Source organism: Panthera tigris, chromosome B3 (assembly GCF_018350195.1).
Source record: "Panthera tigris isolate Pti1 chromosome B3, P.tigris_Pti1_mat1.1, whole genome shotgun sequence".
NCBI lineage: Eukaryota > Metazoa > Chordata > Mammalia > Carnivora > Felidae > Panthera > Panthera tigris.
Genome location: NC_056665.1, coordinates 110,855,057 through 110,874,737, shown reverse-complemented (window position 1 = coordinate 110,874,737; position 19,681 = coordinate 110,855,057). Strand labels below are relative to the sequence as shown.

At 43.5% G+C, this 19,681-nt stretch overlaps 1 long non-coding RNA gene across 2 annotated transcripts; it reads right to left on the bottom strand.

Moving 5' to 3' along the window:
* Positions 1 to 250: 250 nt before the first annotated feature.
* LOC122239632 lies at positions 251 to 8,208 on the bottom strand. Of its 2 annotated transcripts, XR_006218920.1 has the most exons (4): positions 7,938 to 8,208; positions 7,310 to 7,436; positions 3,918 to 4,028; positions 251 to 1,101 (listed from the first exon to the last, which is right to left on the bottom strand). It is a non-coding gene; the product is annotated as an uncharacterized LOC122239632 (long non-coding RNA). The 2 variants fall into 2 exon arrangements; XR_006218921.1 differs by lacking the exon at positions 3,918 to 4,028 and having other exon boundaries at positions 7,938 to 8,205.
* Between the last annotated feature and the right edge of the window lie 11,473 nt (positions 8,209 to 19,681).

The window sequence follows — 19,681 nt, the reverse complement described above, 5'->3', positions numbered from 1 at the left end:
GGTATATTACTTTCTCCACTTCCCAGATGGGATGCAGATTCAGAGGGATTAAGGGATTTACCCAAGATCATACAGCTGTAGGTGGGAGTGAGTGTAGATGTGTCTTGATTCCTAACTAGGCGCTCGAGCACAAAAGATGAATATTCCCTCCTATGTGCCAGCTCCCATCCTGGTGAGGGGGCAGGGATGAGAGCAGACCCATCACCCACCCACCAGAGCTTGACCCCCCCCCCCCCCGCCCACAACCGAAAGCAGAGCATTCTGCAGGAGGAGGCATGTAATCAGCATTTCTGCCACTCTCCAGTACCAGTGGAAGAAACTGGCTAATTAAAGTCTGCAGCATGCCCAGAAGCCTCTGCAGCCGCTAGAGTTGTTTCCTGTGCGTTCTCGGTGCCTGATGATACATATTCTTCATGTTTATGTGGCGCAATACACCGTGCTCCATGAGCATGAGGTATTAGTGAGCCAATTTTCCCATCCACGCAGCTCCAGAGCAACTAGGAGGCATCCCTGTTATAATTTATGAGGGACCAGCATGTGCAATCAATAGGTGCCCCACAGGTTATTAAAGAAGAGAAAGATGGCCCAGGAGGCCCTGTTTACTAACAGGGAAATGGTCTCCCGGCAGCTTCTGGCACGTGGCCTGTGAGAGATTTACATTTCCTTTTCAGTCCAGAAACAGGGGCCTTCCCTTCTCATCTTGGGCCTAAACCTCACAACAGGGGCTGGTGGAGGCACAATCTGATAGTGCCTTTCCCTGCATTGTAACCCAGAGACGGTACTGGGAGCGAGGGCTGTGGAGTGCCAAGCCGCCCAAGGCTTTAACACATCCATGTATGTTTCGAGGCCCCAGAGAACAGCATTCTGGGACAGGGTTGAGGCTTAGGGAGTGGGCATGAGGCCAGGCCCATGATGCAAAAAGAAATAGCAACTCCCACCAGGCTGCAGGGAGGGGAGTCCTGGTCAACCTTGCACAGCTCTGGAGAAACTCATTTATTTGCTTCTGTTGCCTTCTCCCATTGTTTTTGTTCCTTTGATTTCAGGAATCTGTAGTTCTTTTTGCAGTTTTCTTTACTTCTTAACAGTTCTCAAGGAAGAGGACTGGTTGGATTAAAAAAAAAAACAACAGTAGTTTTAGAGGCGCCTGGGTAGTTCAGTCAGCTAAGCGTCTGACTCTTGGTTTCGGCTCAGGTCATGATCTCATGGTTTGTGAGATCTCGTCTGGTTCTGCGCTGACAGCAAGGAGCCTGCTTGGGATTCTCTCTCTCCCTCTCCCTCTCCCTCTCTCTCTCTCTCTCTCTCTCTCTCTGAAAATAAATAAACTTTAAAATAAAATAAAACAATAATAGCACGGGCTTATTTGTGTAAAGGAGAAAAGAAGTACACCTCCAGTCTACTTTCTAGAAGGCTGCCTGGTATGATGTAGCAGTTCTCAAACTTTTTAGTCTTAGGACCATTTTACACTCTTAAAACTTATGTAGATTATGTTGATCAGGAGAAAAGTTTTATTGAAATGTTTATTCATTAATTAAAACTAACAAAAATAAATCCATTACATGTTAACATAAATGACATTTTACCATAATAGAAATAACATAAATATTTTCCTTTTTTTAAAAATGTTTTTTATTTATTTTTGAGAGAGAGACAGAGTGCAAACAGGGGAGGGGCAGAGAAAGAGGGGGACACAGAATCTGAAGCAGGCTCCAGGCCCCGAGCTGTCAGCATAGAGCCCGATGCGGGGCTCAAACCCACAAACTGCGAGATTACAACCTGAGCCAGTCGGACGCTCAGCCGACTGAGCCACCCGGGTGCCCCATAAATAAATATTTTCATTTAAAAAAACTTCCAAAATAAAAAAGAATTAGTGGGAAGAGTAATAGTGCATTCCATTTTTGCAGCTTTTTTTGCAATTTTTGCAATATGGATTCCCATATCTACTTTTGTACTCAATAGGTTGCAATGTGTTGTTTTGGTTGAAGTATATGAAGAAAGTCTGACTTTACACAGATAATAGCTGGAAAAACAGAGTATTTAATAGTATTTTGAATATTTTTAGATATTCTTTCTGATGCTGCACCAAAATGTAGCAAGTTAAAGGGTAGTTGCAGTGTGAAATCTGAAAGCATATATTTTTGTATACTGTTACATTAAAATCCATTGCTTTATTATGAACTTTGATTGGATCTTTTATCCATGTATGATTTGTAATACCGTGCATTGGAAAATGCTGGTTTATTGAATTATACAAATATTCTAAATGTTCATAATTTCATTAGACAGTATTTAAAAATCACATTCATTAATATCACCATCGATCTCATTAGAAAAGTCCAAATATTAGGAAGCTGTCAAGCTCCACAGTAATAGATACGAGTTTTCCAAAATTCTCATTTTCCCTTGGAAGTTCAAATTTTATCATTGGCAACAAATACCATCAGTTGTTTTCCTCGAAGTGACAGACTCCCTTTGTTCACTTAAAGAAAATATCTGCCAAATACCCGGTCTGAAAAAGCACTCTTTGTCATTTAGTCTTTCAAGCAAAGAAAGAAAGAAAGAGAGAGAGAGAGAAAGGGAAAGAAAAGATGCTCCATGAAAAAAAAAATGACTAGTTCAACACACAGATTTATCACCTCAGTACACTTCCTAGGGGTAACCATCATACCCCGAAATGCAATAAAAGTATTTATGCATACTCCCCATTTTGTTACATAGAATATTTTGAAAAGTGTTGGTACTTAAAAAGACTAATCAGGGGCACCTGGGGGCTCAGTCAGTTACACGTCCGACTTTGGCTCAGGTCATGATCTCACGGCTCATGGGTTCAAGCCCCACGTTGGGCTCAGCAGAGCCCGCTTTTGGATCCTCTGCCCCTCCTCTGCTTGTGCTCTCTCAAAAATAAATAAAACATTAAAAATAAATAAATAAATAAGGTAATCATTTTTACTGCTTCATCAAGGACATCCTTAAATGAAACTGGCATTTGTTTTTAAGTGTGTGGCAAGGATGACTAGTACACCCTGATGCCTGCCTCGATTCGCGCCCAGAAGCTAGGAGTTTTACCCACCATTGCTTTTGTACCTTCAGTGTAAATGTTAACATAGTGCAAAGGGCAAAACAATCATAGTATTATTATGAAAATATTTTTTAAATGTTTATTCATTTTTTGAGAGAGAGAAAGAAAGAGAGAGAGAGAGTGAGCATGAGCAGGGGATGGGCAGAGAGAGGGAGACACAGAATCCAAAGCAGGCTCTAGGCTCTGAGCTGTCAGCACAGAGCCCAACACGGGGCTCGAACTCAAGGACCACGAGATCGTGACCTGAGCCGAAGTCGGATGTCCAACCGACTGAGACACCCAGGCGCCCCGAAAATCTTTTCTTTTAATGTTTATTTCTGAGAGAGAAAGTGCGAGAGGGGGAGGGGCAGAGAGAGAGGGAGACAGAGGCTTTGGGCCTCCCAGGTGCCCCCATGAGAATCATTTTGACTTCATGAACCCCTCAGAAGTGTTGCAGGGATCCCCAGGAGTCTGTGGACCCTCCTTTGAGAACAGCAGGTATAGTAGAGGGAACCAATGACTGACTGCCAGAGACTTCTTACTCCCGCTTTGCCTCAGGTTAGCTCTGTCTTCCGCAAGTCATTTTTTCAAGTGTCTGAGGTTCCGTGTTTGTAACATTAAGCAGATCTATTAAGCAATCTCTATCACGTCACTGTCATTTTAGGAGCACTGTGGGACACCGGACAACCTTTATCCTTGACTTCTCATCATGATGGCCTGTTTGTTCCTCACATGGCTCTTTCTGGTGAGCTGTTGTCGGGACACACAGGGACATACTCTCTTCTCTCCTTTTACAAACGAGAGGACAACGGGCTCTCCCATTGAGCAGGCGTTTGCTACAGAGGATGAACTGAATACTTACCCTCTGCTATTGGGGAGAAACGTGGTCATCAGAGATCGACTACTTGAGCCCTGCACCGTTTGTCATGAATGGTTCTGGACGGGGCATTTTCAGCTAGTAAATAGGAGGGCTCTTTGCCGTGAAATCCAGGCCAGGAGAACAGTTGCCAAGCCATAGCAATAAGAGAAATATGCAGTTTTATAAAAACAGAGTAAAACCTAAGCATAACTCCTAGTTTCCCCCATCCTTGTAAAGCTTTGGAGTAAGTACTTGAGCCCTTTAATAAAATACTGCAGTCTCAAAGCTCAGTATATATTTGGTCTGGAGAGGACCAGGGAGTCAGTGTGGCAGAAGCTTTTAAAACTGACCTCCTCCTGACCAAGTCACCAGGTTAATGGAGGCTCTCTGCTTCCTCTAGAAAACCCAGTGTGCCCACGGCATGCCGGATGCTCGACTAGGAGAGGTTCCCTCAAGTGCTTCTGTTCCCACAGGTTGAGCTGAGTGCTTCCAATGGGTCAGGGCCATTTGTTCCCACAGTTCTGCCCATTGTCCTTGCAATTCTGGTTGTGTGACTTAATTATTGTGAAAACCAATGAAATGTGAGTACAAAGAAAGAGGCTTGGGGAGCCTGGGTGGCTCAGTCAGTTGAGCATCCATCTCTTGACTTCAGCTCAGGTCATGATCCCGCGGTTGTGGTATCGAGCCCCATGTTGGGTTCTGCACAGAGCCTGCTGGGGACTCTCTCTCTCTCTCTCTCTTTCCTTCTGCCCCTTTCCCCTGCTTGTGTACTCTCTCTCTCTCTCTCTAAAAAATTTTTAATTAAAAAAAGAGTTTTTGTTCCTATGAAAACATTTAATGTTTTGTCCTTAAATTAACATTTAAGGACAAGTCACACAAAAAGTCCTGTTGAACTGGTATGGGAGACATTTGAGAAAGACTGGGGAAAAAATCATAAACATCTTAGGATGATTCTGTACTCCGATTGTCTTGTGTCTTTAAGTTCTCCCTCTTCTTTAAAGAAACCTGAACTGGAACTTACCGAAGAATCCGATAGAATGTAAACTCCACAAGTGTGGAGACTTTGTGTTGGTCACTGCTATATCTCCAGCACCTAGAATATGCCAGGTGCATAGAACGAACACAGTAAATATATATAGGATAAATGGATTGTTAGTATAGTCAATACAAGAAAGATAAAACAAATTCCAATTAATAGAAGCCTGCACCAAGAAAATGCCTTGAACCTACTTAAAAAAAAAAAAAAAAAAAATGGTGCCTGAACATACCTGTATATGTTTTAAATTAAAATAAGAAGTTTAAGGTATGTTTCTCATGGTTACCCTTTAAATAATATTTTATTGAAAAAAGTTTTTTAAGGTTTATTCATTTTTGAGAGAGACAGAGACAGAGACAGAACACGAGTGGAGGCGGGGGGGGGGGGGGGGGGTTGGTGCAGAAAGAGAGGGAGACACAGGACCAGAAGCAGGCTCCAGGCTCTGAGCTATCAGCACAGATCCCGGTGCGGGGTTCGAACCCACGGACCATGAGATCACAACCCGGGCCGAAGTCGGACGTTCAATTGACCGAGCCACCCAGGCTCCCCTAAATAATATTTTAAATTAATCTACTGTTTTCCATCTACTGTTTTCATCACATTGGAGATGAGGGCTTTGCCTGTATTTAGAAATAGGGAAGCACCTTAGCTATCCAGTAGGTACTGTCTCCCGTGGCAGAGCACTAGACCAGATCAAGGAGACCTTAATACAGGCTCCTCTGAACTCCCTTCTCCAGAAGGTAACTAGAAACATCTGCTCCAGTTCAGAAAGGGAGAGACCCGACAGGAGGCAGACTGCATCCCGGATAGGGATTGGTCCAGTCGACACAGACCAGATGAGAGGCCATCGCTTTGAACCTTCCCTGACCCAGCAAGCCAGAGGGAACGTGAATGATGGTAACAACTGCCTCCCCCATTTCAGACTGTGTTTGAGATTCTTTAGAGTTAGACTCAGAGGATCTGGGTTCAAATTCTGTATATTAACTGTGTGGCCTTGAACTAGTTAGCATGCTTCTCCTAGCTAGAACTTTCCAACTGGTGGGCAAAGAATGGGTTTACAGGTATGCTGATATATTGCTCTTCTCACTGCTTTCAATAAGCAGGTAAGGCCTTGGACAGCCAAGATCTCTGAGCTTGTCCCCTCTGGTGCCAGCAGCCTCATCGCTTCTCCGTGGTGAGGCATGGATATGGGTACAGATGCATAGATTGATATGCATGTAGATGTATACTTTTTTTTCAACTTCCTGTGTGTATCGCAATATGGAATAGGCTGGAAGCACTAATAGTTGCAGTCTTAGCTCCTCAGCTGATAAATCCAGTCCTGCCCTTGCCAACAGGTTGCTATAAGGAGCACGTGGGAAATGGGTGTGCAATGTTTCAAGAGTGACTGAGTCATCCCAACAGCAGGCATCATGGCAGACAGAAGCACAAGGAGAGTTTGCATCCATGTCACCAGATCTAGTTTCCTCACCAGATTCTCAATCAACAGGGAAACAAGAAAAAGAAAGGAAAAAGTTGGCGTATCAAATTCAAACCATTACCTTTATTTCCTATAAATCTGTATTAGCAAGTGTTACTATAGGCAAGTAAGCTTCCTAACACTGAACTCCAACATCAGACCAATTTACCAAGCCAGGCTCAGGCCACACTGGGAAACCACATTCCTACCTGGCAGGGGAAACCTTGTCCCTAGAAATGCCGAGCAGAAGACACATTCCCAGGGGGCGACTTACTCCCAAAAGAAAGAGAAGAGGTGGGGACTCTTGCATTCATGTCAAGTTTCTTCTTCCAACTTGCCAATCGGCTCTGTCATTCCACCTCCCCTGGGAAGGAGAATGTGAAGGGATGCAGGGAGGGCAGGTGTGTTGCACTAACAGAGCTCCTCCCATATGGAAAAATGCACAACAGAAGCACCCTCTTGAGATGTGAGATGAGACTATGGTCCACTTTGTCTGCTGTTTCCTGGCAAACGTGGTTGGAGGTACTGGACCAGTACCCCATCACCAGTTTCCTGGGTACAGAGAATCAGGAGTGGGCACCCATTTTTGCCTGCACAGATCTTGCAGGCGTAGTCTGGCTCCAGAAGTGATTTCCTGATCCCTGCCGGATCCTTTCTGTTTGTAAAGGTAAGGGCTGTGTTTGTTTGAATCATTTTTTAATAGTTAACATAGCTAATCTGTAAACTCACAAAAGCAGGGACTTGATAACACCACTCACCTGTGTATCTGCAGTTGCCCAGCCCATTCTAGATGCCTGGCAAAGACTAATAGATTCAGGAAAGAATGAAGGAATGGGTGATAGAGCACAAGACAAAGTACTCAATACATGCTTCAGATGGAACAGTTTGACCTTCACCTACCCTGTTCACCTTGACCACGGTTATTACTTCCAGCCACGTTCAGCCATTACACCTGTTTCCATGTCATCAGTAGCTTCTGATAATATTGAAAATCCTTTGAGGACTTCCCACCTATGAAAATAAACTCCTGTAATAACAGACAAAACGGTGATTTGGAGGAGAGATAGAACTTTCAAAATTCTTTAAGCCAACATGAGATTTTCTTTTTAAGCATTTCACCTGATGAGCTCCCAGTCCAATGCATGGCAGTGAATCTGTGTACATGATAAAACCTTTCAATGTCAATGGGGGGACACCATTAATATCCAAGGATGTGACTGGGATCCTTTTCATGTAGTATAGGATAAATGGGTCCTAAATACTTGTTATGTGCTGAATTGTATCCCCCGAATTCATAAGTCGGAGTCCTCACTTCAATGTATGAATTCCCTCAGACATCTGAGTTACCTCAAAAGGTAACAGTATTTGGAGATAAGTTTTTAAAAAGGTGATTAAGGTAAAATGAGGCCATTAGGACGAGCTCTCATCTAATCTGGGGTCCTTAGAAAAGGAAATTTGGACACACAGAGACATCAGACATATCCACTCACAGAAGAAGACCATGTGAAGACAGCAGGAAGGTGCCCACCTGAAAGACAAGGAGAGAGGTCTCAGGAAAAACCAAACCAGTCCACATCTTGATCTTGAACTTCTAACCTCCAGAACTGTGAGAAAATATATTTCTGTTGTTTAAAGCAGTCAGTCTGTGGTATTTCATTACGGTAGCCCTAGAAAATTCATACAACACTTATTGCAGAATTCTTCGTTGTGGTGTTACTACAAAGATGTGTTTGTACAACACACCCATGTCCACATTGGGCACTGTGTAATGTGGATTGCATAAGAAAGCACAACTGACAGATAACACATGAGACCAGGTTTTGCAAGAAGGAAGCAATTAGCAAGACTTTAGAAGTCTCAGGAAATTGGACTCTCCTTGACACCTATAGCTAAATTTTCTTACCCCTAAAATTATTCTTTTAAAGGTGTCTTTTTCTCTTCTCTCCCCACATCCCCTGCCTTCCACTCTCCCCTATCAACCACACCCCTACTGCCACCACATCCACTTGCTGTCCAGCCAGACTTGACATCCCTTTCTGCCTTTGAGTCATAAAAAATAAAACAGCTGTTTTGTTTTGTTGGTTGGTTTGTTAAGGCTTCAAGCAGGTTTCCCCAACTGAAAGTTGGGAGCAAATGTAAAAACCTGTTTGTGAGGGCAAGATTTTCAACTTGGCCTCAAATCCGGGAATATGGATCCAGAAACGCAGCCAGTCCTTCAGAGGTATGGAGAGGGATTTCCATTCTGCAAGAAAAGCAATCGCAAGGCTTGGTTGGGAGTCCACAACCCAGTGTCCTTGATTGGGACATTGTTTTGGGAGGACCACCAATCTGGGAGGAGCCCTGAAGATGGCTCCCATGAGTGTCTATGGGAGCTGTCTCCGGCTATGAGGAGCCCCTCGTGTTGGCTCCCTCCCATAACTCAGTGGACTAGGCTTTGCAGGACCTAGAGCAAGTCACTTCCCTCCTCTGGATCCAAACTATAAAAAGTTCCATTTCCTGAACTGTAATTAGTCACTTTCCATTATTTTTAATTGTGGAAAGAACTTTACTCAGACAAACTTTTGTATATAAGTTTATATTAAAAACAAACAACTGTGCCGTTGGCCTAGTTCGGGGCTGGGGCCATGGGGAGAGCCCCACCTGTTCTCACTTTGCCCAACACCTCCTCTGCTTCCTCATTCAGGCAGCAACCAAAGACTCTCAGGGGATCTCCTTGGCTGAAACATAGTGAAATTCGCCAGATGTGATTATCTCTAGGGGCAGTGTGCAAGGAAATGTTTAATTATAGTCTGGGGAGTGGGGAGTGCTGATTTGTAGTGTTTGCTGATTTCTGTGGTGTAAATACTACCACCATGGCTACACTCAAGCCACCAATGTCACATCATTGAATGCAGAGTTGAGCATGCCATAGCATACCATGTGGGGAAGTAATTATGAAGCAATGAGTTTTGAGTATTCATTACCTTTGCTTTTAATATAATTTATTCACCTGTAAGTTTATATGATGTAATTTTTGATAATGGCTGTGTTAGCAATTGGCTTGTTAAATTCTGGAAAATTTAACAATCAATTCTTACAAGTTACTATGAGCCAGCTCCAGGATACCACTATCTAGAATCTTTTTAGTGCCAACATTCTAAAACTTTATATCAAAGCATAAGCCATTTAAAGCTGGGAAGGGCTAAGTGGAATAATCCTAGAGATTTAGGAAGTGTGCTCAGGAGAGGGGCAGAAAAACATGTTTTCAGTGTAGTATCCAGCACAGCACACAGAACTAAAAAATAGATAGCCAGCCAGTGAATGATTCAATGACCCAATGGGGCAATGACCCAACCCATACTCAGGAGGCTTTGTACTTTGAGTTATTTTTTCAACCAGTAGTGGGGTGGGTTTGTATACCCAACCAATCACATTATGTCATCCAGCCTCATGGGACAGGTGGCACCGACTGTGGCCAGGAGGTATCAGCAATGCACTAAGTTAATGGGGTCTTGGAGAGTCTACAATAGGGATGTCATCTGATACACAAGTTGGTCACAGCTGACAATCCAGGCACGTCCAGAGGCCTACGCGGGTTCTACCTAGACTTCCAGGCAGCATGATCCCCCTTGGGTGGGTATGATCTTTTGTAAGTATCTTGTCCCTCCTCCTGGTTACTATCTTCCTGCAGACTGGTGTTTAATTCATACTTTGTCCTTCAGTTCTTCCAGAGTCTTTGAAAATAGCATGGATGTTCAACAGCCAAGGAGTTAAGAACCCGGAATCTGAACCAAATTCCTTGGAACCCAAATTCTAGTTTTGCACTTATGAATTATGTGACCTCGGGCAAACTGCTTAACTTCTCTGAATTTCAATTTCATCCTAGATAAAATGTGGATGATAATAATACCTACTTCAAAGCATTATTGGGAAGATCAAATGAGTTTCACATATATTAAGTACTTAAAACAATGTTTGACATAGAATATGCTATTTAAATGTTACCTATTATTATATTATGATTATATATAATCTATAATATGTGCACTTATGTATAATTATTACATATATGTACTAGTGAATGAATGCAGGTGAACAAATGCATGGGAAAGAAAGGCCTGGATGAATGTGCAATGAGATTCTTCTGGAAAACAAATGCCAAATATACATAATAAATACTAGCAGCAACCTTAGCTGGCATTTATTGTGTGTTTAAAGTGCATTTTATAAGCATTATTTTGTTAATTCCTCATAAAAATTCTAATAGAAAGGAACTGCCTTTAGCTGTATTACACAGATAAGAAAACCCAGACCTGTTGAAGGCAAGAAACTTTCCCAAGATCGCATAGTTTGTTAATGACTCAAATCCACATCCTTTGACTCCAGAGCTTGAGCTTTTAACCACTTAACCCACCAGCCAGCTCCTAACCTAATGCCGTCTCTCCTCAGTGTTGTACCCCACCCCTGCCTTTCTTCCCACCCTACCCCTCCATGTCCTCAGCAATCCCTTCAGGTCTATCCGAGACGTACATGCTTTCTGAAGATTTCCCAGACCGTTCCCCTTAATATGATGCTCCCAGCACTTCCATATACTGTGTGCCCCTCACTCTCTCCTGTCCCTGGCTGTTATCTCTCTGTGTCACACAAGTAGCTGTGTGGAGATTTTGCAAGATCTAGGTTAAATTCATGCCCAAGCTAAGATGTGGTCCCAAGCTCCATGACACAGCCAGTTCCTGCTGAAAGCTGCCCTATATATGCATCATGGCTCCCCAGAAACTGCACTTTGCTGTTAGCCTTAGTGTCAGGGACTGTAAAATGGGAACAATGGGAAGTTTAGCTGGCTAGATCAAGCCCTGCTCTAACCAAGCACCCTTGACTTCTCAGTCACGGGCTCAGTGGTTCAGAGAGAAGAATGGAGAGTCGAAGGCAGCTGTTTCTATGGAAGAGATGATCCAGCCTCTACCCTCAAGGTGCCTACTGCATATTCACAGATGCAAAACCCCTCTAAGAGCATCTACAGAACAACTCACAAGAGAATGCAAGTGGAGTACAGAGCACAAAGAAGTGCCTAGTGGGGCAGGGAGTTCAAAGGAGTGCTCAGAGTGCAGTAGAACACTTCAGGGAAAATTTCTAGAGACAGCAAGCAGATTTTATAAAAATTAAAAATAATATTGTCTTGGTACAAATGCTGCACATGCCCATGGCAAACAAATCAGAAAATACAGACAAGCAAAGAAAGGAAATTCTAAAAACCCACCTACAACCTCGCCCACCCAAAGACAACTTCTATTAACACCCTCAACACCTTGACAACCAGTTTTTACAGGAGGCAATGCACAGAGCTGAAGCACAGGTTGTGTATGTGTGTGTGTGGCTGAGGGGTGGTGGGAGAGCAGAGACAGTCCTGGCATTTCAGTCTATCCTGGGGAGTAAGAGATGAGAAATCTATCTGATAGGATTGGGAAGTAGATGGTTGAAGAAGAGATCTCCAACAGATCTCTCAGACCAGGCAGAGATTTGAAGCAGGCAGCCATACCAAGGAGCCTAGCTGAACAGTGACCCAGTTAAAATAATCATAGCAGCAATAACAGTGAACTTGTGTTGAGTGTTTCCCATTGCATGATATTGTACTAAAGACATTACATTCCATCATCTTATGTAATCCTCACAACCATGCTATGAAGTGGATATTCTCATCCATATTTTATGGTGGGTAAGGGGTTTGCCCAAGCTCACCAGCCCAATACACAGAGTTTCTTAGATCGTGTACTCTATAGGTTACCTGAATCAGAATTCCCTGAGGTGTTTGTTAGACCAATCAAGACAATAGGAGTCAAGAAACCCCCGACTTGTTGGCTCCATGGTTTGATTGAAGGTCATCTTCAGGCTGAAATGCTTCTGGTCTGAAAGTCACCAGTGAGTATGCCCAGAAGATACCTGTAAACTGAGAAATGCCCAGAGCTATCTTCTGAGTAATCCATAGTCCCATTTCTTTCCAAAAATACTCTGAGGATGACAGTGAGAAGGAGCAAGGACCCAGCCCAAGATCTGAGTCCCGTGGGCTCTGCATGCCTTTCTTCTCCTTGGATTAATCATCTTACAGCCCCAACGCCTGGAGAGAGCCTTCTGAAGGAGGTGTGCTACCCTCAAAGGCAGCCACAAGATAGTGTTGGTCAATCATTCAAAGGCACCAGAGGGGACAGTCAGGATCAAGGGGCAAAAACCGTATTGGGAGATTAGGATGACAAGGGAAGGCTGGGAACAAAGAGCTCACACCCTAATGTTGTCCCTTTATGTCTTCACCTGACTTTAGCCAAGTCCCCTGGCCTTCTAACCTCAGGAATCTTATCTGTAAAATTAAGGAGTTGCCCTTAATGGTCTCAAAGGTCCTTTCAGCTAGGTGGGAAGATACTGTCTAAATCCAGCATGTACTTCTGCTGGCCTTGTTTACCTGGGGGCAAGTCCAGAAGCCCAGGAGTCTCACAGCCACCTGGAGGGCCGTGGAGGATACCTGCTGATGAGGACCACCAGGGCCATAAGAAAGGTGACCTTCACAAAGGAGGCTGGGGAAGACCAGGAGTGGCTCCAGCCCTGGGTGAGATGCCGGCGCCTCCATACCTGTTGAACAATTCTAAGACCTTTCATGTACATTATCCCCATTTGATCCTTCCCACTCCCTCGTAGGTGAGCATTTATTGTAGCTCCATGTGTGATCACAAGGCAGACAGAATGCTTTGGGAATGAAAATGTATTTTCAAGAACACCCAGGGACAAGGTAGAAAAGTGGCAACTGGGAAGAGGCAACTGGTTGCCAGGGTTTCAATTCCAGACTGTGAGGCAGGTTTTGCAAGTTACCAGGAAAGTTTCCCCATCGGTGCTCAGGATCCACCTTCTTTCTCTTTGTCCCACTCTCATTGGTTGGCTGGCTGCCACTCAGCATGGAGCCAGCCCTCTATTGGGCTGAGTTCTCCCCTGTCACCTCTGAGGTACCTGTGACAAGATAATTGCCATATTAATAAATTTGCTGTATTTTTCCACTGCCTTCTCTTTACAAGCAGGCACTGCTAGTCAGGCTTTTTGTTTTTTCTTGCCTTAGGAATTCTTGCAGGACTGAAAACAGAAGCTGCTTAAAGCTAATAGATCTTCTTGTCTTTGCTAAAAAGCCCTGGCTCATTTATGAGATGATGCAGACACCCTGAGGGAGAAGAGGGTGGACGAAGGAGGGCTTTGAAGGGCAAGGAAAGAGAAAGCAGTGTGCTCAAAGACCAGAGAGTTAGAAAACAACTCTGATTATGAGAACAGAGTCCATCAGAGTCTTGGGTAAGGGCCAGATCTCAGGGGATGCAAGGCCTTAGGCATTGGGTTTCCAGCCTCAACAAAGATCCCTGGGCCCTAAAGTATGACTCAGAAACACTAAAATCACCAAATTGGATGAGACCTGAGGCACCAAAGTGTGGACTATCGGCCGATGAGTGAGTGAGATGCCTCTACACTTTTGCCCAATTAGGCACAATTTTTCAAGGGGTTGAGCTCCCACAATGACCGATTAATAATCTGCCCACTGAATAGGATTGGGAGTTCAGAGTCAGATTTACTTTGATTAAAGGGAAAAAAGCAGAGGAGTACAATATTCCTAGCACAGCTGGGCTGTACAGTAAGAGTCACGCCTGACACGTATAGAAGCATGAATGACCCCACTGTACTGGTGCCACCAGTCTGTGAGGATACCAGTTACAGCTTGTTAATACTCAAATCTTATTAGCTCTAAGCTCTCCTCAGCTAATGTAAGAATTCCAGTCCAGTTCTTGGACTGTTGATTAGGATGCATTAGCCGCAAGTAATAGAAAACCCAGATTCAAACATATAAGGAAATACATTATTTCACTACAGGGAATTGCAGCAGTTGTGGGCTCCAGGTGCAGTACAATGAGCAGCTCAAGGTATTAGGGACCCAGGTTGTCTTTATCTCTCTGATTTTCTGCCCTCAAGATGTTGGCTTTGTCCTCCAGCTGGTCCCCTTTGTAGTAATAAGATGTCTTCACCAGACACAATAATATCTAGAGGAAGAAAAGGACACTCTTTCTGTATCTGCTTCTTAGAAGCACAGAAACTGTCCTGTAGAATTCCATTCATGTCTCATTGGCCAGAATTGGGTACATGCCTATTCTTTTTTTTTTTTTTTTTTTTTTTTTTCAACGTTTTTTATTTATTTTTGGGACAGAGAGAGACAGAGCATGAACAGGGGAGGGGCAGAGAGAGAGGGAGACACAGAATCGGAAACAGGCTCCAGGCTCCGAGCCATCAGCCCAGAGCCTGACGCGGGGCTCGAACTCACAGACCGCGAGATCGTGACCTGGCTGAAGTCGGAGCTTAACCGACTGCGCCACCCAGGCGCCCCGGTACATGCCTATTCTTAAGCCAATCTCTGGCAAGGAGAAATGAGTCGCTGGCTTGATGGGAAGCTGAAGAGTCCATCACAACACTGATACTTTCCATCTCTCAAATACAGGCTTGCTCACTGCAAGGTCACACAGACACCTCCCCTTCCCATGGTTGGGTTTGGGTCTGTCTTCATTTATGTTAAATGCTTTCTCAGGGACCCTAGCATCTCCTACAGAATGGAAAGCTCTCAGACTTACTTATCTAATTCTGAATCCCAAATGCGAATGCTGCTCAAGCTTTGGTAGAAATTCAGAATTCTTTGGTAGAAACAGGTTCTCAGAGGAAGTGGGGAGCTGGGGGACCCATACTCCTTTTGCCAGACAAATCCAACTTCAGCTCTGGCCCAGCCAAGGCCTCCATTGTGTGGTTGAGTCCAGCTTGTGTCCCAGACCTTATCTTGTCCCAGACCTTATCTTGACTCCCAAGGGAGTCAAGTTGGGCCACTAGCAAAGTATGCTGCACAAGGCATGGCAGCCACATTGGGGAAAGACTAGTGGTGCTACTTTTCTCAGAAGGAGGCTGTGTATACGGCATTTTGATTTCCCCTTCAGATTATTCACCACATTGATATTAATGCCATTTTACTTTAGAGGAAAGAGGTACAGAGTGGTAAAGTACAGGCTTAAGGTCACTCAGCTAGTTAGGCAGCAGAGCCCAGAACATTCTTATATAAGTCTTTTTGTGGACATATGTTTTTATTTCTCTTGGGTAAATGCCTAGAAATTTAATTGCTGGTTCAGAGTATGAGTACGAGCTCCTCTATGAAAAACTGCCAAACTGTTTTCCAAAATGGTGTATGAGTGTTCCAGTTGCTCCACATCCTCATCAACATTTGGTGTTGTCAGTATCTTGTTTTTAGCTATTCTAGTGGGTGTGTTTAATTTGTTTTAATTTGTATTTCCCTGCTGACTAGTGACAGTGAGCCCTTTTTGATGTGCTTACCAGCCATTTGTATATCTTCTTATATGAAGTATCTGCCCATTCTCTTTAATTGGGTTACTGTTCTTATTAAGTTTCAGAAATGTTTTATACTTTATTGATAACATTCTTTGTTTTGCAATACTTTCTCCCAGTCTGTGGTCTACCTAGTCATTTTTCTCAAGGGCGCAGAAATTTTTAATTTTGATATGATCTAATAGATTGATATTTTTCTTTTATAGCTATTGTTTTCTGTAAGCTGTCCAAAAACACCTTTGACTACTCAGAGATTGTGAAGATATTCTCCTATTTATCCTTCTAGAAGCTTTATGGTTTATCTTTTACATTTAGGTCTATGATTTCTCTCAAATTAATGTTTATGTATGGTGTGAAGTGCTGGTCAAAGTTCATGGTTTTTTTTAAAATTTTTTAATGTTTATTTATTTTTGAGAGAGAGACAGAGCACAAGTTGGGGAGGGGCAGTGAGGGAGAGGGAGAGGGAGACAGTACAGAGCCCGATGCAGGGCTCGAACCCACAAGATGTGAGATCATGACCTGAGTCAAAGTTGGATGCTTAACTAACTGAGCCACCCAAGTGCCCCAAAGTTCATGTTTTTAGTATGGAATCCAACTGTTACAGCATCATCTGTTGAAAAGCCTATCGTCCCATAGAAGTGAGTTGGCCATACTGTCAAAAATTACTTAGCCATAAAAATATAGGTCTTTTTCTAGACCTTCTTTTAGTTTTGATGTATATACCTATCCTTACCCCAATACCCTAGCTCCTCAATTACTGTAGCTTTAAAGTAAGTAAGTTTTGAACACAGCTTGAGTTCCCTCATTTTGTTCTTCTTTTCCAATATTGTTTTGGTTATTCTAGATGCTTGGCTTTCTTATACACTTTAGAACTGGTTTCCATACACACACACACACACACACACACACACACACACACACCCCTACTAGGACTTTGGGATTTCACTGAGCTAGGTAGGCATAAAAGGAAAAACCCAATTCTTCTACTATGTCTTTCTTCCCTGTGAGTCTACTTTACACAGAACACTTCATGTCTGACACTTCTGGTCACCAAATGTGTGGTTTTTTTCCCCCACAATAATAAGCAAGTCTTGGATACCAGCAGAGTATCCTACAATTTAACTCAATTCTGACACTACCTACCTGGAGATAACATCAGGTAAGGGCTCAATCTCACAAGACTGCCCCCCCCTTCAGATGCCAGTTAAAACCTGTGCTTCTTAGTGACCACTATGAATCAGAGCTTCCAAAGACCCCTTCTTCAGGTTCGATTAATTTGCTAGAACTCAGGGAAACACTTACTTACATTTACCAGTTTATTAAAGGAGACAGATGAACATCCAGATGAAGAGATACTTGGCACAAGATGTGAGAGGGTCCTGAGGGCAGGAGATTCTGTCTCTATGGAGTTGGGATGTGTCACCCTCCTAGAATGGACATGTTGGCCAGCTTAGAAGCCCTTCAAACTCCATACTATTGGGATTTTATGGATGCTACCTCACATAGGTATGCTCAATCATTAACTGTTTCTAGCCTGTCTCCCCTCTCTGGAGGACAAGGGATAGGGCTAAAAATCCAAACTTCTAATCAGGGCTTGGTCTTTCTGGTGACCAGCCCCCACCCGGGAGACCACCCAGAATTGCCTCATCAGAACAGACAATGCTCCCAGTTTTCTTATCACTTAGGAAATTACAAGGGTTTTAAGAGCTCTATGCCAGGAACCAGGATGAATTCCAAATACATATTTCTTATTGTAAATTATAAAAACATGCTTCACTTCAGTTTGTTTCTCTGCTTGTGTACCAATCCTCTCCAGCTTCTTTCCTGTCACAAAAGGAAGGATTTCTCCACATTTTGAGGGCTAACTCCTCTGCCAAACTTTTGATTTCATCTCAGTCTGGCTTATCTGTCCTTTTGTTCTTTCTCCAACATTTCAAGCCCTCCTTCACCAGTGGCTCCTGCCCTGTCTTCACACTTTCCTGTGTGTGTGTGTGTGTGTGTGTGTGTGTGTGTTCTTTTTAATCTTGAATTAAATTCAGGGGTGCCTGGGTGGCTCAGTCAGTTAAGCACCCGACTCTTGATTTCATCTCAGGTCATCATCTCATGGCTCATGAGTTCGAGCCCCACACTGGGCTCCGTGCTGAACCTGCTTGGTATTCTTTCTCTCTGTCTCTCCTCCACCTCTCCTCCGCTCATGCTCTCTCTCAAATTTTGAATTTGAATTATTTATTCAAAAATAAATAAATAAAATTTTTTTACAATCTTGAATTAAATTCAAATGACCTTTAGTACCCTTCCACCCCTGTCTTCCCCTTCCAGATTCTCTCTGGTCACATATAACTGCTGCCTTCCCTTCCCACATGTCTGCTTATTTCTTTAAACCTTGTAGTAGAGGGTCCACCTTCTATCAGTTTCCAGAAGTTCTCAATTATGAATTCCAATCTACCAGACCCAATGATTCATCCGTCTTCAGGTTCTCCTGTCTGTGGTGCTGTGCTCCGGTGACTTGCTCTGTCTCCTTGGTGGCCCTCTCTCTGCCTGTGACTGCTTCTCCTTCCTTTATAGCCATTCCTGCTATTGTTTGGTGGCTTCAAGAGAGACTAGAAGCCATCAGACAAATACCCCCAACTTCCCACCTGCAGATCTGAAAAACCATCAATTTCCTGGTCAAAATGGAACATTTGTCTCTTCCTTGATCCACAGCAGTTGCTCCAACTTGAAGGAAATCCCATCTTTTCCCACCTTCTCAGGGACCTCTCTCTAACAATTAGCTTCACTTGTTCTTGAATCTTAAACCTCTGCTCTGCTGTTCTTTCTCAACATCACGAAAACACTGTCTCCATCTCTTTTTTTAAAAATAGCCTTATTTTCACTTCCTCTTATACCTAGTTTACAGCGAAACTTTCTAAAAGAGTTGTGTGCGCCCACTGTCTTCTCTTACATCCTTTTTGGTCACTCTTCAGTCCTCTAAAATGAGACCTTTGTTTCCAGTGTGTCAGTAGAAAAACCTCACCAAGGTTGCCAATGATCTCCTTGTTGTGAAAATCCCTTGGACCTTTGTGGCCCCTTGACTTATTCTTGATAGCGTTGACATTGTTCACCACTTCCTCCTCCTCCTGCATCCCCCCTCCCATGACAGCTTCCTCTCTGCACCATGGACAAGTCTCTCCTTTGGATTCTGTCCTGGGCTTCCTTCTTTTCTCAGTTTCCCTGAGTGATCTCACCTATTCCTTCACTCCACGACTATTTATTTAAAAATTGTTTTTCATTTTATTTATCTGAGAGACAGAGAGAGGGTGTGCACACAAGAAAGAAGGGACAAGAGGGGGAGAGAGAGAATCTTAAGCAGGCTCCACACTCAGCTCATCCCATGACCCTGGGATCATGACCTGAGGCACAACCAAGACTCAGACACTCAACCAACTGAGCCACCTAGGCACCCCCACAAGTATTTATTGAGCACCCACTGTAAGTCAGGCACTGATCTAAGCCCTAAAGATACACGAGTGCCTGCTCTCATGGACTTGACAGTTGCCAGTGGTATCAATTCCATCTGGATACTGATGACATATAAATTGGCCTCTAGCCCAGATATCTCTCTTTTGTCTACTTGGTCTGCTTGGCTATTCCACATACATCTCACATTCAGTATTTCCAAAGCTAAAATTCCTATCCTCAGCCCACCTCCAGACCAGCTCCTCTTCCTGTCTCAGTCATACAAGCCACAAAGTGCTCATCATCTTTGTTCACTATTGTTGATTCTTCACTTTCCTTCTCCTCCTAATATAATTTATAAGCAAGTCCTATCAATTATACCTTCTAATCATCTGAGGTGCCTCTGGAATCCATTCACTGATCTTCATGCCCAACACCTTTGCTCTAGTTTAGGCCAACATC